Source organism: Leptinotarsa decemlineata, unplaced genomic scaffold (assembly GCF_025532065.1).
Source record: "Leptinotarsa decemlineata unplaced genomic scaffold, Ldec_3_MD MMD2_tig00078422_RagTag_RagTag, whole genome shotgun sequence".
NCBI lineage: Eukaryota > Metazoa > Arthropoda > Insecta > Coleoptera > Chrysomelidae > Leptinotarsa > Leptinotarsa decemlineata.
This window is the reverse complement of record NW_027412747.1, coordinates 8,246,516-8,262,751: the sequence shown is the minus strand read 5'-3', so window position 1 is coordinate 8,262,751 and position 16,236 is coordinate 8,246,516. Positions and strand designations below refer to the sequence as shown.

Genomic DNA, 16,236 nt, shown 5'->3' with positions numbered 1-16,236 from the left:
ATGTGGAAGTTAGCTTTCTATGTCGATTTGACAAATCATATGAACAAACTGAATTTGAGATTGCAAGGAGAAAATCAGCTTCTCCCTGATTTATACACCAATATCAATTCCTTCAGGCAGAAAATAATACTATTTCAATCGCAATCACGTAAAAAATGTTTCACACATTTTGAAACATGTGAAATATTCAGCCACACTACCGAAACTGAATTTCCCGTCAATTTTGCAATCGAAACTTTGAGTGCTTTGAAGATAAATTTTGATACTCGTTTTTCAGATTTTGATGTCATTGCGAATGAAATTAAGCTTTTTCAAAATCCTTTTGATTCTGACATTGAAACCCAGGCTCCGGAAGTCTAAATGGAAATTATTGATTTACGGTGCAGTGATATGCTTAAGAACAAATATCAAAATTTATCTTCGTTGGAATTTTATAAGAGTCTTCCACTGGAACAATTTGATAATTTGCATAAATTTGCTCGTGGGTTGTTTTCTGTTTTTGGTACTACTTACTTGTGTGAAAAAACGTTTTCCAAGATTAAGTACACAAAGAATGTTTACAGATCTCAGTTAACCGATGAGCATCTTAAATCTCCTTTGATAATTGGTACAAGTACATAAATTTTGTTTTACTGTGATTCATTTCAATTATTTGTTAGTTATTAATATGCTTAAACTTAGATACTTAAGTTAAGTTTTCTTTGTCATCATTTCTGTCGTTAAGTTTCACCTTGCAAGTAAATAAAACCGAGTAATTATCATTCTGTGTTTTCTTCTTCAACTTATCACAGCAATAGTAACAACAATTAGGTAATCATTGGCTGTCGCGGGCCAGATTGATGACAGTAAATCATTGGCTGTCGCGGGCCGGATTGATGACACTGGCGGGCCTGACTTGGCCCGCGGGTCGTAGTTTGGAGACCCCTGCGCTAGACGATAGAAGACTGGTACGATGACCAGTAACTGATGAAGCTACCATGTAGTGAAACACATGGTAGCTTCATCATTGTGAAAATTGTATATTTATTATCTTGGGTAGAATTAACTAGTGCACTGTTTTCAAACAGTGAGAATCAATAAGGACTTTTGCAGCCCATAATTTTTTTTTAGAAATCCTTCCAAAGTATGACACTTTTTTAATCACTAAAGAATTATTTATAATTGAAAAAATACATTGTGATTTGCTTACACCAAATAAAATATCAATTTTTGTGAAGTAAACAAATGAAAATTCAATTATTAATTTATAATTTCATATTTTGCAACATATATTCATTTTTTCAAATTTGTTTTCAAAAAAGTGGTTGTTTCCTATGCTGATCATCATCAGAAAATAGTAAGCAAATCATTAAATGAAATTGGTTAGAACCGAAACATACTTGATGAAAATCAACATTAATCAATACAATTTTTGTGAAAGGTTTGCTAAAACAGTTTTACAGTTTCACTTCTTCAAACGAGAATGATGTTACTCATAATTCACAACAAATTTATACTCTACTACATTAACTACTACCTAAGTTTATATTGGTCAGACGAAAAGGTACCTGCCTAGTGGAGCACAAGTGAAGTTGCCGATTGGGACAGACCGAGAAGTCTGCAGTCGCTGAACATGCATTGTCCGACAGAGAAGACAAGATCCTTTTTGAAAATATCGAGAGGCTAGCAAAGTTGAATCATTATTCAACAAGAATGTATTTAGAAGCCATAGAAATACACAAACACCAAGAGAATTTCAACAGAAAGGAAGAGAAACCATTTCTTTGAAAGATCTGGCACACGGTAGTGAAAGGCGCCAAAACGAAGCCTTGTCACCCAAATCGCGCGGGAGACAAAGAGAGAGAGAAATATACTTTGTTGTCCAAGAAGATCAAACCAGTTTGATCTTCTTCTTGAAGATGATCATTTGGTGGTCAAAACACGTGTCAATGTGTTAAAATAACGGTTTGGTGTTGGAAAAAAAAACTCCAGTAATATTCATTACTACACCAAAGGTTCCAAACACTGCATCACAAATATCAAAACTAATGTTTTGGTATGTATATTGATTCGTTAGGTTTACTTTTTCTATTTTGTTGGTCGTATTATTTTTATTTTTGACGGATTCGTCTATGTAGCTTTCTGCTACAGCGGTGGACTTCCATTCACCGTGTCTTTTGAGAGCAGTAATATCCCCGCCTGCGTCAACTAGTATTGTTGCAGAAGATCTGTGGACATTGTGCCCATAATATTGTTTTCAATTCGGTAATTTGAGGAAAGCAGCGATATCATTTCCAATTTTTCTAAATTTGTTTCAATTCTCTGAGTTGTACATTTACCATTTTGGTAAATATAAAACTTGGTCGAAGACTTATATACAGGGTAATTGTAATTCAACCCCCACCAATGGGATCTCCTAAACCACAGGACAAACGTCGAAGCTTAAATTGGGGCAAAGTTACGTTTTTTTGTGCTTAACAAAATGAAACTTCTGAGTATTTCCGGAAATATCCGAAAAAACTTAAAGTCGGAATTTTCGTTTTTATTTTTTTCTAGCATTGTTTGACAACATAGCTCGAAACCAAAAACACATTTCCACTGATACTTTTTTACAGCTATACGTTTTCATGTTCAGATTTAATATTCGACGTTTCGTCTTCTGGAAATCATCATCAACTATTTTTTCTATTATGAGCGCCATATTATTTTTTATACAGAAAAATAGTGTTTCTCATTCTGATTTCATTGATGTATAATTTGTTATGATATTCCTTTCTAAAACCACAAGTATTAAAAAAAACACAACAGTTCGAAAAAGTACTTTCGTCGGTCCAAATAGTATTTTTCAAGAAGTTTGTAGGGTCTACCCTATTCGAGAACCAGTTACAAAATTCCATCATTCTCTCAGGATCATCTGGATGTAATTTTTGTATAGAAATATGTATCTTATTACATATTTCTATACATTTATCTATAAAGTACCAAAAATAATTATACTTCTTCGAATATGGAAAGAACAATTATTTTACCTCGGCTAATAAGTTATTTCTAGTATTTTGTTCTATTCCGCTTCCATACTTCATTCTTGGTTTTTGAAACGCACTGTACTCGGCCAAGTGTTTGTCCAAAATTCCGAATTATGTTCTATCTGGCTATTGTCTTTCCGAATATAATTCAAAATAAATATGGGCTGTTTTCGTACTGTTTAAAATCTGTCTGTTCTGTACTATTCCTATTAAATGTATAATGAAGTTTCAACATATCTCGTTTTTTTAATTTGAAAATAAGGACATTTCGACTGAAGTATTTGTGCAAACTTATGACGTTTGATGAGTTCTGGCAACTCGATGGAGTCATAACCAACCATCTCAGATGGAGATCATTGTATGTCTTGCATATTTTGTAAAAGTCATCCGTAACAGTAAGTTTTTGTCAAATTCTGGTTTTGGTATTTGGCACATTAACAAAAAAAGCTGATCCAAGATCTAGTAAATGGTTTATTTTCATTTCATACCATTACTGCTGCGTGCACCCATTATTCCCATTATTAAAGCAAGTTTAAATTACAGAATGTTATGAAATAACTATGTGAAAGATTTACTTAATATCTTACCTTTGTTGCTAGGTACTTATATCATCATATGCTTTAGTTGAAAAGTTATTGATATCTTCGCTAGAAAATGTTTTCGCAGTCTTAGGCAGAAAACCTGATTTTCATTCAAGAATTGCTCGTAATTTTTTATAGTTTTCTAAATGTATACAATGTATACCTTGGTGTATGGTGATTGTATTTCTAAGCATTAAATAATAGGTCCATAATGTTGAAGATTGATATTTTGCGGATAATTCAGTAAAGTATACTAACAAAGTCGATTCAGAAAATGAAGTGGTTTTTTTCCCTTTTGCCCGTTCAAAAAAGATTCATAGGCCATATTATATACTTTCTTTTTTTACGGCAATAAATTTAGTGAGGCAACTTTAGCAGCTTCTCTAATTTTTGGTTGGGTTCTATATCCATTTTTAGTTAACACAATTTAACACAAAATATCAAAACAATGAGAAATCTACGTGCACACATTAATACTGACAGGTTTGAGTCAAATTTGTTTCGATGTGTAAACTATTTCAAAAAACATGTTATGTTAAGAAACAAATATGACACGCATCTTGAAAGTTGCTGATAGCTTAGTGTAGATGCTCCTTGCCTTCCAACCTCGGGTCCAGAGTTCGAATATGGTCTAGGATAATTCCCTTTTTAATTTTTTTTACACATGTAGGAGCATACCTGAATTGAACATATGTGGTGATTTACACCAGTGGTTCCCAAACTGGGGTACGCGGCTGGCCAACAAACCAATACATTTTAATAGAGGAAGAAACTCTAAAATCCAAGGTATACACAAAGTGGACGTGTCCCTTAACAAAGTGAAACTTTGATAAACCTCCAGCATATGTTTTATTATATCCCTTTCGTTTTTACTCAAATTTTTGTTTTCCATTTTAATGATGACTAAATCAAAATAAAATAAATTATTAAAATGAAGACGAAAACCAAAAGAACAATTATTTTTTATTATAATGTGAGCGGGATACGGGATACAAAAGTGTGAAAAATTAAGAAAAGAGCAGGTGCGCATCGACACGTGAGGACGAAAAGGTGGAGGAATGGAACGTCAAAAGGAAATTACTTCCTACCTAGTGAACACCGCCAAAGCAGTGTTTTTGCAGTAGTCAGTATTGCCTATTCAGTTCGTGGTTACTTAATCGTGTTTAAACAATAACGACTAATGAAAAGGAGCAGCTTATTAAAATCTCGTGTGATTCCACGTTGAAAAAGAAATATTCTGGTACTACATTGTTAGATTTTTGGATCGGTGTTGGGAGGGATCACAAAGAACTGTCTCACACTGGTATTTAAATTTCTTGTTGGGTTTTGCACCACGTGAGAAAGAGTTCTCAAGTTAACTTATCTCAAAAATAAATACAGAAATAAATAAAATGTTGAAGATGACTTAAGATTGTATTTAACCAAGCTAGAACCCAATATTGAACATCTGTGCAAACAGAAACAAGCGCACCCTTCTCACAAATTTTTGTTTGGGAATTGAGAGCTTTTTGATATTTTTATTTTGTCTTGTTTGTTTTAATGCAATGCGTATAAATATAATTATATAAATATGTATAAATATAAATTGAGTTACAGAGGTTAAATCTATACTAAATAGAAAACCTTGAAGATTTTAATATGGTTTTATTTTTCACTACTGAGAGGGGGTACTCAAATTTTTTTTGGGGCAAAAAAGGGGTACAGTGTCTAAAAAAGTTCGGGAACCCCTGGTTTACATGATACAATTTTGAAAACGGATTGTTTGTAGTAAAACAATTATAATATTATAACTAAATCAAGGGAGCATCTGACAGCAGTGATTAATGACTCATTAATCACTGCCATGATTAATGTATAATATTTAGGTCGAGCAAACAAACTTATAAAAGGTACATTATTCAATAGTATAGTATAATGCTGTGGCTGCTTAGTACACCTCGAAATTCACTGTTTGAGAACTCATTCATTTGGAGAACTGCGTTTATGTGAAATATAAATAAACTTCCTAAGAACGTTTTTCCAAATGGATTCAGTCTCCAGCGATTCAAATCCAATGTGAATCACTACTTTAGCACAGGCACCGTTCTTAGAGCGCTTTAAGGATTTTCCTGTAGTGCTTGTGTTTTGTCCTTAAAAAATAGTATAGTATTCTACTTACATATAATAACTATTATTCTCTGGAGGTAAACTTCACCTCGTGAATAATAGCCATCATTATACGCTCGTTGTTGAATAATATACTATATTCAATGAGTATGAACTATTTTAATGTGTTGTACTGAGTGTTACTTTTCTACAAATACGCTGAGTAAAGATTCCTAGAGTCATTCAATCTGCTATTTATGTGATTCAATAAAAAGAAAAACTGCAAATGTTAATTAGTAATCTATTATAATGAAAATAAAGTGAATGAATATTTCTAATACTAGTTTTTTCTTTTCAATATACTCTTCATCAATATTGTATACTATATAATATAATTTTATTATGTAAAATGAAAAATAAACCTTTCTATGTTTTTTACCACTTTTATTTGTAACTAACGTATTGTACTACCATCTTATAAGGACATTTTCAAACTAATACAATAAACTAATAAAAATAAACTAATACAATAAACTGATATACAAGTTTATTGTATTAGTTTGAAAATGTCCTTATGGGAAGAAACTGCAGTAACGTTAACTACAAATAAAAGTGGTAAAAAACATAGAAAGTTTTATTTCTCATTTTTCTTTATGATCTCCCACCACGTAGAAACGACTACATCCATCAATTTATTTATAATTTTATTCCTTAAAAAATGAATGAGTCTTGTATGTACGAAAATCTGACTCTTCCAGTTTCTCACTAGCCTGTTTGATGTCTTGCTGAATAGCTGCAATCAACTCATTTAACGACTCAAAATCCTGTTTGGGTCGAAGATATCCTAGTATAATAACGCGCAATTCTTTTCCACAAAAATCGTCGTAATTATGCAAAATGTGCGTTTTCATGGCTTGGACGGCGTTTTTATTTGGAGAAGACCGAATGATACTGGCTACCATTTTGCGAACATCACCCTTGTCTACTGAGGCAAACCCAAAATATGAGCCAGTTTCTATGTCTGTCGGTAAATTCTTCACTACATTTTCAGGAAAATTAGCAGTCGGGATTTTCAAATTTTTCGAACCTTTTCCGGTTCCTTTGACCACTTCTCCCTTGACAAATTGCGGCAAACCCATGGTCCTTTTGTAGAAATTTCTAAAACGGTCTCAACGAAACTAATGTTCGGAACTTCAAACACAGATGCGGGTTCTGTCGTGAACAAAAATTAATTATTAATTTCTTTCATACATGTTCAAAGCGTATTGACAAAATTTGCATCTAGAGTTATATAAAAGAAATCATGAATTGAAAAAAAAACGAGTAGGAAAAGAAAAAAATTCTCGAATGAGTTTTCATAAATGTGTCTTTGTAAAATATGATGAAAGTTTAATTGAATGAATAGGTGATCTATCAATATCAGTCAGGAGAAATCATACTAAAAGAATTAGATATATAGAATAATTTCACGTAAGGTGCCTATTCATTCAATACTATTTACTTGTATCGGTGATTATACAGGGTGAGTCAACAAGATTCTATCGATCCATTGCTATCAGAGGAAACAATTTTTCGAACTGCTCAATTTTTTTGAAGTCATATTGATAAATACTATCATTTACAATTATTTTCTCGCATACTGGGTGATTCATCCGAGCGTGGCCAACCAAAGTAATATTTTTTCAAATAGAACACCCAGTATATGAATACGTCATTCGAATCCATATTTTTTTAGCTCTCTAAGGAATTTTTGTTTTCAAATTTCCATTACGGCATTGCCAAATTATTCCAGAAAAACCTATTTTGTAGACAATATTTTTTTAATTCACCACCTGCATGTCTACAGCAATTCATGTGATTTTTTTTTAGAAATAGTTACTCAACACCACTATGATAATTTCTGGAATCTCAACTTTCGGAAAGAATATATAGGGTGCTAGATAAAATCGGTCAAGTTTCATTCATTTTCAAACAGACATAATTCAACTTTTTCGAATGGAACGCCCTGTATTTTTTCATTTGTGTGAAATGTTTCTACCTTTCACTACATTTTTTTATCAGAGGTATACTATACGAAAAACTGATATTTTACAAATTATACCAAGTTTTAGTAATTGTAACCACAAAAAATGTATTTTCTTACGTTCACTTACTCAAATTTGTTTTTCGAATATTCAAACTAAACTATTTTCAACGAAGAAATGAGGAAAAAACCTAAAGAATATTTATACTGCTTTTTTTCTTTGAAAATCCAGTTATCCATGACTGACATCAAAAAATGAATCTGGGAATTTGTCAATAACGCCATGTATAGATTGAATCATTTTCAGTATGAATTATGTATTGGAAGATATGGTGCAAATGGTCTATGCTTTGTATACGGAAACTGCCTCCTTGCATCTAGGATTTTCAAAGAGAAGTTCCCCGAAAAAAGACAACCAAATGGGAGGGCATTTCAGACTCTAAAAACTTAATTTGAAAGAATTGGTAATGTTAATCACGAGAAGTTCGAACGTGTTTGTCCTCTAATAAATGAAGAGAATACTTTCCAAATTGCTCTTCACCTTGTTGAAAATCTCCATATGAGTACTCGAGACCTAAGAAGGGAATTAGGATTTTCTCAAACTAGCGTGTCTCGAATGATAGGAGCAAACAAATTTCGTCCTTACCACATTCAATTGATGCAAGAGTTAAGAGGAAGAGATTTTGAAAAATGGGTTCAGTTTTGCCGATGGCAAAATGGAAAAGATCAATCAGGAAAATTATTTTTTCGATTTCGTGTAATTTTCTGATGAAGCGAGTTTTCATAAAAATTGATCTGTGAATCGGCATAACATGCATTATTATGTATGTTATGCATAATAATGCATAACCCCAATTTTGTTTGTTGCCTGAACCACCAACAGCGTTGGTCACTGAATGTTTGTGGTGGAATTCTCGGAAAAAGAGTTATCTGTCCATATTTTTTGGATGAGCATCTCACTGGAAGAAAATATGTAAGCTTTTTCCGCATGAGTTTTCGAATTTATTGGACGGATTTCCATATGGAACAAGACTTAGAATGTGACTACAACAAGACGGTGCACCACTACATTTTAAAACTGAGGTACGGGAATACCTCAACGATCCTTTCAATCAAAAATGGATAGGCAGGAGTGGGCCTATGGCATGGCCAATCAGATCACCTGACCTGACCAAAATGGTTATTTTTTATGGTGATATATCAAATGTATTGTCTACCAAACTCATCCAACATCTATGGAAGACATGAAACGAAGAATCAATAGAGCTTTCAGGGAAATACAAGAGGATATGCTGGAACGTGTAGAGAATTCGTTTAAAAAAAAGACTGACATTATGTGTTCCAGAAAATGTTCGCCATTTTGAACATATTTTGGACTCATCTATTCAATAAAAAATTTAGGCGTTATTGTTCGTATTGAAATTTTTTTGAGTAAGTTAACGTAAATAAATGATTTTTTGTGTAAAATATCTGTTTTTCATATGGTATACCTCTGATAAAAAATGTAGTGAAATGTTGAAACATTTCATATAAATGAAAAAATACAGGGTGTTCCATTCGAAAAAGTTGAATTATGTCTGTCTGAAAATGAATGAAACTTGACCGGTTTTACCGAGCACCCTATATATTTTTTCCGAAAGTTGCCATTTCCGAAATTATAGTGATATTGACTAACTATCACAAAAAAACCCACTTGATTGCTGTAGACATGCGGGTGTTGAATTAAAAAAATATTGTCTGCAAAATAAGTTTTTTGGAATAACTTGGCAATGCCGCAATGGAAATTCGAAAACAAAAATTCCTCAGAGAGCTAAAAAATATGGAATCGAATTACGTATTCATATACTGGATGTTCCATTTCAAAAAATATAACTTTGGTTGGCCACGCTCGGCTGAATCACCCAGTATGCGAGAAAATAATTCAAGAAAATAGTATTTATCGATATGACCGCGAAAAAAAATTGAGCAATTCGAAAAATTGTTTGCCCTGATAGAAATGGACCGAGGGAATCTTGTTGACTCACTCTGTATATCAGTTCAGGCAGGATCAAGTGATTTCAAGGTCAGTAAATATTCTTTTCATTTCAAAAAAATTAACATTTAGAAATTTTGCACTAATACAAACATTATATCATCAGTACTTTATGGCAAGCATCATGGATACATTGATAAGAATAATAATTTATGCCAAGATAAATGACATCCAACATCACACAAATGGAAAATCCAGAAAACGGTTTATTCAGCAATATGTTTCGAATTATATACTGACTACAAAGACTTTGGCTAGATTTCATTTTTCCAATATAAACTTTTTGATGTTTGTGGTCCCATGGAAAAAAATCTTTGAGTGGTTCAAGATATTTCCTTTGGATGAAAAGCAATTTTTCAAATTTCAGAACAGTTTCATTTTCTCAGAAGAAAAAGCGAAACAGTGGGGAAACTTAATGATTTCTTGAAATTATTCGAAAATCAAATGGGATATAAAATGATTACCATAAGAGCTTATGATGGAAAAGATGAAACAAACAAAAAAATCGAAACAATCTTAGAATCCATTGGAATTCACAGTGCCCTATACACCACAGCAAAATGGTAGGGCAGGGCTAGATATGAGAACTACAGTCGAGATGACTAGAACTATAGGTTCGAGTATAACAAGCTAGAAATTTTGACAAAGATCTATGGGCTGAAGCTGTGAACTATGCAGTATTCATTTTGAATATGACCGAAAAAAAGGGCTATAGAACACAGAACAAGTGACCTTTAGTTACGTGAAAGTTTAAAATTCTCATCACTAAGATGCTCTAGAGAAACAGCCTTCATTCATTTATCAAAGCAGAAACGAACCGAATGGGATACTAAAAGCAGAACAGGAATTTTTGTTGGATTTGGTGATGAGACCAAGAGTTTCCGTATTTATTTTGAAAGAACAAAACAAGTTGAGTTCTCGAGAGATGTTATGTTCATATAGCCTGACAAAAAAGGCTTAATATATGTTGATTCCAAATATTCTATTCGAAAACCTAACGATGTAAAATTGGAGAAAGAGAGTATTCAAATACCCAATATGGAAATAAAAGCTAAAGTGAAAAAATTCCAAGTAATTTAGAAAATATTTTCAATGCTCACAGACTAAGGAATCGTGAACATGTCAGAAAACAGTGAAAATAATTTGATAGTTGCAATAATAAGTGACGTAAAAGAAATTTAAGTTTGTGAAAGAAGAATGCGATTCATTGATCAAAAATAATATTTGGCGATTAGTAAATTTACCCAACAACCGAAAACCGCTAACTTGTAAGAGAGTATTGAAGACGCAGAGGAAAAAACATAAGACGAGACATATGATTGAAGGTTTTATACAAGAACCTGAAATTGATTATGGTAGTTTATGATTGCATAGGACACTTTTTTGCAATAGCCGCTAGAGAAAATTACCAGTTGCTACAATTTGATGTGAAAACAGCGTTTTAACACTGAGATCTACTCGAAGAAATGTACATGCAACGACCAGAAGGTTATGGTGATGAATCTGGAAGAGTATGTAATCATCAGAAAAGTCTCTACGGACTGAAATAGGCACCTAGGAAGAGGAGTGAAAAATGTTTTCATTTTCCTAACGAGATGATATTTCTGAAATGGAACTATTAGTACATTCACTGAATGACACATTTAAAATAATGTTTGGTAAAGCAGATTCATATCTTGGTATCAAGATATAGCTAGGTAATAATAAGGTATTTATGAATCAAGAAGCTTACGTTCTGAAAATATTGACCAGCTGAAAAATTTGAATCCTATACATACTCCAGGGGAACTTCAAAAAGATACTGTAGAATCTACATATTTATGTGTTTGACAAACATTTCACAGAAACTATCGAATCCTGATATAACTTTTATGGTAAATCACCATACCTACAGCGTTTCAGATTTTGCTGTAGATATAGGAAGGAAATCAACCAGCGGTTTTGTGATGAAATAATCCAGGAGGCAACGGTTGCAATTATCAACAGCTGAAGCTGAATATATTGCTGCATGTGAATCGATCAAGAAGCTGTTATGTCTATTAGCAATTGAAATTGGAATTCAAGTAATCTAACTATTACCTCTATACCCGTATGTAGACACGTAGACAACACACGTGCAATTCATATGATTGATTGGCATTGTAGAGAACTAAGCATAGATGAGAAGTTTCATATTATCCGTGGAAAAGTTGGCAACGAAATGTCAATTTTTCATTTTGAAGGCGCAAATCAACTGGGAGACATTTTTGCCACGCCCAAAATTTGAGAAGCTGAGATATGGACTGGAAATAACGAAAGAGAATAATTATACGGGGTAGTACTGAGTTGAATAATAATTTTCTCTTGTCATCGTTGTCAAATATTGTTTTACTTTTGATATGTACCTACCTATGTTTTGTTTGTGATTAATAAATAAAAAAAATTGTTGAGTTGTCTGTCTGACATATGAAAATTTTTCTTTTTTTAAAAATATCAAAAGGTTGAGTTGTTTTGCTGACAATTTCATCAGCTATTATTCAAAATTGTAGTTTATCATAAATAAAAAGTTAGGTATGGCAACAACACACGATATACAACTACAAATTTTAAAAAAAGGAAAGAAATATATAATGTCCTAAATTGATTGTATTTTTTTTTTCAATCTATAATGATTTATTAAAACAACGATAAAAATAAAAACAACAAAAAAAATTAATTGGCGCTCCGGGGCGACTTCATTGATTCCAGTGGCGCATTTGCTTTTTCAGCTACAGGAAAACCCGGAAAAACCTGCAGCACCACAACATCTGAAGATCTTGATCTACCAATGTCCTCTCTCTTATAAAACAAAATGTAGGGTGTCTCCAGAGGCTCCAATAGATTCAATGCAGCGCCAGAACACTTCGTGACACGACTATCGTCAAACTCAAAACCAGTCATTTTCGTCTTTGACCAAGGCGTAATAATGACCAAATTCAACGCCAGAACCACAGTGAACAATGACTGCATGAGTATTATAATAGTGGTCTGCTAGATAGAAATATTCATCTATTTCGAACCTTCCAAAGAGTTTCTTGCTTTCGTCAGAGGTTGAGTCTTGTTTGAAGATAATCAGTGTTATTATTAGATTGACTGGTGCCTTAGCTATACTTGTTTCCTTATAACAGTCAAGTTAGTTTGCCGCATGTTTGGCAATACAGTCGATAATCACCTGTTAAAAATTCCATTTTCAGATGATTTAACAATAAGCTTTGCACGGACTGGTTATTAGTCATATTAAATGAAGTTCCAGAAATTCACATAAGTTTTCGCTACGTGTTGAACATTTACACAACACAAGACGAGATGAACTGTACGGAATCATTCAATCCAGAGCGGTCAGGAGTATTGATTTTGCTATTGTTTTGCTCACGAAGAGTATTTAACAAGAACTCCAAGAATTCGGAACAATCCTCTTGTTGTCCTAACAAGTAACTAATAGACTTCAAAGACTCCAGGAAATCGGTTGGAGGGAAAGATGATACCTTCTTACGAAACTACAGCTGCATGAACAGGTGTTTGAGTTTGAATTGTAATTTGTAATTGAAAATGTATTTGAGAGATAACATATTATATATTACAGACGTATTGAATTTGGTTGTTTTGTGAGACGTAATTTCCTTTCGTTTTGAAAATAGAATCGGATAACTGTTTATGTTTGCTCTTCACTTTTCCGGTTCTGTTATCATGCATCAATAAGAAATGTATGCTGCTCATAGTGAATTAAAGGAAATAAAGAAACAAAGATGGGAAGATATGATCACTTACTTGAGAATAAATTTATCTGACCTCTCTCCGAATTATGTTGTTGAATGGATTTCCGGAATGGGAATTAGATGAACGTTTAAATAAACACAAAATGAGCATTTTCACATCTAGCAAATTTTACGACGTTAACCAAGGTGTCACTTTGACATTAGATGCCATATGGTTTCAAAAATTAGTAACAGTTTTTCTACAAAAAAACACCAAAAAAACTGGTCCTAGATATCATAAGAAACTCTGGATATACATGCAATATACATTCACGATGCGACGGTCCACCACCGTAACATAGATAGATAGATAGATAGACATATACTTTATTGCCCAAGAAAATACAATCCTATTGACAAAGCTTGTTACAAAATCTGGTATATATAGCACTTCAAAGAATAAAAAAAAAAGAAACAATTCAAAAACACAAATACACAGAAACACAATTTGAGCAAAACTAAGTTCACATATCTAATAGATAAAATATAACAATAGAAAATAAAATTTAACAAAATGTAGACAAAATAGTTTGTATAGTCCCTTTCAAAATATGTAAATAACAAATGTATACAATTTGATCATAAGTTCACAGGCCATGGCAATAAAGTAAGATCTATCCCAGTAGTATAAAATATAATTTAAAGTATAGCTGTCAATATAAACAACAAAAAAAACACCTATATTAAATCACAGCAATGTTCCATTGTAATATTCATCAACATTGTAGTAAGCTTTAGTTGCAAGTGCATCTTTAACATGATTTCTGAACTGTTTATAACTTTTTTCCTTCCTAATTTCGTAAGGTATGTGATTATATAGCTTTTAACTTTCATAAATCAAAGAATACTTTGTCTGGCTTGTTTTTGGAACAGGAAGATGTATTTTATTTTCAGTTACTTGCCGGGTTATGTAATTTGTAGGTTCCGGAGTTCCAACCATATTGTGTTTTTTGTAAATCAAACAAACAGTTTCAAGTATGAAAATACAAGTAACAGTGAGAATTTTTTCTCTCAAAAATAATGGTCTGCATGACTCACGCACTCCCACCTTGCATAAGTATCTAATCGCTCGCTTTTGCAAAACAAACACTGAATGAAAAAAGTTGTTGACTGCAAAATCCTCAGAAGGAACCCCATATCTCAGGTGGGACTCAATCAGGGAATGATATATCATTTTTGTTGTGGATGAACTCAGTTTATTTGAAACTATTCGAAGTGCATGACATCCTGATGCCAATTTTTCATTCAAAGCTGAAATATGTTGATCAAATTTAATTTATTATCCTTGAAGATTCCCAGGAATTTGGATTGCTTTTTATTCTCAAGAATTTGTCCATTCAAGTATAAATTTTTAATATTACAGCTGAAGGAAAGTAGTTTACGACACACCATTTTTTCACAACTTCTAAATCACTAGAGATAGTTTCTTTCATATTAGAAATATTTTTTCCATGCCAAAGGAGCGTGGTGTAATCCTCAAAGATGGTAAAAATTCCTTGAATTGAGAGAGTGACCAGGTCAGTTACATAAATAAGGAAAAGAATCGGGCCTAGTACTGATCCTTGTGGTACGCCCCATAAGATATCCTTAGTGTGCGATAGTTTTTCGTTTGATCTTACTAACTGTTTTCTATCACTTAAGTAAGACCTGAACTAGTCATTACACACTCCTCTAAAGCCATAGTAGTTCAACTTTTGCAAAAGAAGTTCATGATTTACACAATCAAAAGCTTTGGAGAAATCGCAGAATACTGCAGCTACGACCTCACCATTGTTGAGATGTGTGTAGACATGTTCAAGAAAGGAAAAGATTGCATCATTTGTGCCTTTTGCCTTCTGAAAGTCAAATTGACAGGTTAATATATTGTATTTATAAAGAAAAGCTAATACCCTTTTTTTCACCATTTTTTCTATGATTTTTGAGAGTGTTGAAAGCATGGAGATAGATCTGAACTTATTTGAATCTTCTGCATGATTACCTTTGAAAATAGGAATTACAAAATGTTTTTAGACACGGAGGGAAATTTCCAAGGGAAAAGGATTTATTTATAGCCATCGCTAGTGTATTCAAAGCGGAATCGGGAAGGTTGTTTAAAATTTTTACTGAAATTTCATCAATGCCTGTTGCATTTTTGTTTTTATTTTCTTGCAAGATTTCTTTCAGCTCTAATAAATTTGTGTCTTCAAAGTGAAAGTTGTTGGGCATATTTACATTATTCGAATAATCCGTAGGATTTGAAGTTGGAACAAGGGATGAAGTTAGTTTTTAAGCAATTGTGCAGTAAAAATTATTGAGTGTTTCCGGATATATATTGACGTGTTCTGGAATTGCATTTTATTTATTTCTTAGACTATTCACTATGGCCAAGTTTTCTTTGATTTTATTATCAGCTTTGTTTATTCTACTCTTGTAATGAATTTCTTTTGCATGTTTAATGACCCGTCTGTAAATTTGACGATATTTGTTGAAAAATGTTATAAAAAATTTATCGGAAAAATATTTTCTTATTGAGTGTAGCGATCTCAAGTTGGTCGCAGACATTTTGATGCCCTGTATAATCCACGATTTATTTATCTTTTTAATCTTTATTTTCCGTTTAGGTAAACATTCTTCAAAAAGTCTGGTTAATAATCCTTGAAAGGCGCCTATAGAATCGCTTGAAGACAAAATCTTTTCCCATGCAGTTTGCTCGCAATTGTGTTTAAATTTGTTAAAATTTTTGGAGCTGTATATTCTA

At 32.6% G+C, this 16,236-nt stretch overlaps 2 long non-coding RNA genes and 1 pseudogene across 2 annotated transcripts; all 3 read right to left on the bottom strand.

Annotated features, from left to right (window-relative positions):
* Positions 1-2,913: 2,913 nt before the first annotated feature.
* LOC141487396 (uncharacterized) lies at positions 2,914-3,352 on the bottom strand. The gene is made up of 2 exons (XR_012468354.1): positions 3,009-3,352; positions 2,914-2,950 (listed from the first exon to the last, which is right to left on the bottom strand). It is a non-coding gene; the product is annotated as an uncharacterized lncRNA (long non-coding RNA).
* Positions 3,353-6,375: 3,023 nt separating this feature from the next.
* On the bottom strand, positions 6,376-6,810 carry LOC141487373 (riboflavin kinase pseudogene; annotated as a pseudogene).
* A 23-nt stretch (positions 6,811-6,833) lies between these two features.
* On the bottom strand, positions 6,834-13,693 carry LOC141487327 (uncharacterized). Its single transcript, XR_012468337.1, has 2 exons — positions 13,513-13,693; positions 6,834-6,883 (listed from the first exon to the last, which is right to left on the bottom strand). It is a non-coding gene; the product is annotated as an uncharacterized lncRNA (long non-coding RNA).
* Between the last annotated feature and the right edge of the window lie 2,543 nt (positions 13,694-16,236).